A 3,357-nucleotide genomic window follows, 5' to 3' on the forward strand; every position below is an offset into this window, starting at 1 on the left:
GAGAGAGAGAGAGAGAGAGAGAGAGAGAGAGCATTTTATGGTTTTTCCAGCGCTGCACCTTTAGGTCTGAATGAGAACGTTTGGAACTATGATCTTGGCCTTTGATGGATTTTTTTTTAGCACATCTCTGCTGTTCCATAGGTGCTGATAGTTCCTAAGGAAAATTCACTTTCAAGCAGAATATGAATTTCCCTGTCAAGTAATTTTATGCCAACAAACATAACCTCTTGCTCATAACAACTTTCTGAAAAGCCTTTCAGAAAACATATATTGTGCCTTGCAAAGCTCCACTCTAAACAGATTTAAACAAATACATCTGGAAGTGGGGTTCTGTATAATTAACAATTATCTTACCTATTGTATATAACCTCAGTTTGGAAAAACAGAGTTTAGTTGTGACTGGCTGATGAGCTAATGGCTAGTCCGAGCCGAGCCAAGACTAAAGTGGTTTGCTGCCATCTTTAAAAAGCTGCTATCTCAAAGATTTAATGACAGTCTATGTTAACAGTAGTTTATAAACCATTACAGAGCTGTCGTTTTATATTATTTTATAAAATGTTATGGTTATTTACGAGTGCAAATAGCAGCAGAAGCTAGCTGTAGCACTTTTGTTGCAGCCAGGGGCACTTCCAGCAGAAGTACCATAATGTTTTTGCTCAAGTAACCGTGTGATGCGAAAATGACAGAAATGTAAAGGTTTCTAAAATAGCATTTTCATGAACCTCTATGAAATTTTTGAGACTGCTGTTTGGAAGTCCCAGACTACCTTTTATTAGCTCGTAAATATAATCCAAGGGAAGAGACCTACAAAGTAAATTTCTGCCGTCTCAGAACAACTCCAGTCTTCAAAATCTTTACAGCAGTTACCATTTTATAAACATTTATATTGTCACGAGTCTTGAAAAGCATGGCTCTTTGGCAGAAATATTAAAATATCCCTGCCAGAAGTGCTCCAGGCTTTAATGGAAGTACTCCGGCTAGCTGCTGCTGCATCTCTTTGTACTTGTAAACAACCACAGAGTGCTATGTAAACAACAATCATGCAATGTGAAATTGACAGCAGTGCAAAGATTTATTTAAAAATAAGCTTTTGTATGAACCAATATGATTTTTTTTTCCCTGAGTATCTATATTTGAGCAACTCTCCACTTTGGTCTTGGCCCTGCTTAGACTAGCCATTAGCTCATCAGTCCAGTCACAAATAAACTACTTCCCAAAACAGAGGCCCTTCAAAGAACTATCTACAACAGGTAAGATATTAACTGTTCTTTTCCACAGAGCCCTGCTTCAAAATGTCTTCAAAAAGTTTCACCAACAGCTTAGTTTTCATTAGATTGGTGACAGTGCGCACCAATAAAACATTAAAGCTAAGTAGTATCTAAACTATCATCTCTGCATGTTTTAGAATGATTAAATTAGCAACAGTAAATTGTGATCAATTAAAAAAAATTCAAGTATTAATCACTTTTCTCGTTTTCACATCAGAAAACTTGGTTCTTGTCAGGATTCCTGTGTTTTCTGTCTCTCTCAGCTGAACAACTTCTTTACAGTTTTGCTCAGTCTGAGTAGAAAGTGGGCAGCACCAGGCTCCAACACGGCTGTGGGTGATTCTTCAGATTACCTACACCCTACTTAAGGCTGAGTCGGATAATGTACCGCTGTTTTTTGGTTGAAGCCGCATAGAGACCATAAACATTTCAAACCTACCTAAGTATTTGTAATTTCGAGCCTACATTATTCCAAGGGATTCTCATCATACCTACCTGTGTCCTCTTGCAGAATGCACCTTGTGACTTCTGCTCTTCTTTGTGGTCTTCCTCATGATCCACACTTCAACTACTTTCCCCTTTGCAAATCCTCCTACCATAAAAGGCAGGAGAAGCTGATTCAGCCAAAGTACCACTGCCTGCCCGCTCAGCTCCAACTGTGGATCAATACTCACCTTTTGGACTGTGAAGTTCATCTGACCAAGTTACTGGAATCCTGACCACCTCCTGAGCATCTAATAACAAACTGATTCAGTGAGACTCTTTATTTCATCTCCATTCATGTCAGAATCATCTGCTCAAGCCAGTTGTTCACTAACCTGGATACTCCCCTGTTTTCCTCCAAGGCACTCAAACCTTATATAAACTATAGATGTCTTAACCAAATAATTATCAAAAATAAATACCCTTTACCCTTCATGAATTCAATTTTTGAAAAGTTGCATTTGGCACAGATGTTTTCCAAACTCAGTCTCTGAAATGCCTATAATTTGGTTAGAAGAATGAAACACTGCTTTCAAGACGCCCCAAGGTCATTTTTAATACCTGTTTATGCTTTTTGGTCTCACTAACGTACCTGCTATTTTTCAAGCACTTGTTAATGATGTTTTCTTTGACTTCCTCAACATTTTTGTTTTTGTATCACTAGATGATAGTATCTTAATATCAGACTCAGAGAACCAGACTCAGGCACTGGCCACCCCAATCAACTATATGTCCTCTCATCTGTGAAGAAACAAGTCTTACAATGGTCCCATGACTCCAAGTTTACTTGCCACCCAGGAATCAATCACTCTGGAATTCACTCTGACATTTTTGGTGACCAACTTTGTCTCAGGATGTAAAGGAGTATGTATCCACCTGTCAGATTTGTGCCAGAAACAAGATGGAAACCGGTCTCCCTCGGGACTTCTCTTACCTCTCCCTGTCTCAGACCGTCCATGGTCCCACATCTTGTTGAACTTTGCCACTGGACTTCCCCCTGGGTGATTTTCCAGATTACCTACACCATACTAAAGGCTGAGATGGATCATGTGTTGCCGTTGATTGGTTAAAGTTGCATGGTGACCATAAACATCTCAACTTGTCTTCAGTACGAGTAATTTTGAGCCTACATTATTCCACGGGATTCTTGTCATGCTTACCTGTCCTCTTGTAGAATCTTCTGTGTGACTTCTGGTCTTCTTCATGATTATCCTCAAGGTCAACGCTTCAACTAATCTTCACCGTCTGCAAATCCTCCTACAGGAAAAGACAGGAGAAGCCAACTCAGATTTGTTGGTTCTCTGGCTTCCCGTTCAGCCCCAACTATGAATGAATACTCACCTTTTGACTCCAAGGTTCCAATGACCAAGTTCCCAGAATCCTGACCACCTCCCGAGTATCTGCTGACAAACTGATTCAGTAAGACTCTTTATTTCATTTCCATTCATATCAGAATTACCTGCTCAAGCTAGTTGTTTACTAAGCTGGATACTTCCCTGTTTTCTTCTGCATACAGATACTGACCTGGTTTTCTCTCACCTTCAAAATAAAAGCAGTAAATTTTAACTCAGTTTCCTGTAATCTTTTTTGTCTTGAAACATTGAAC

This window comes from Kryptolebias marmoratus, linkage group LG3 (genome assembly GCF_001649575.2).
Source record: "Kryptolebias marmoratus isolate JLee-2015 linkage group LG3, ASM164957v2, whole genome shotgun sequence".
Classification (NCBI taxonomy): Eukaryota; Metazoa; Chordata; class Actinopteri; order Cyprinodontiformes; family Rivulidae; genus Kryptolebias; species Kryptolebias marmoratus.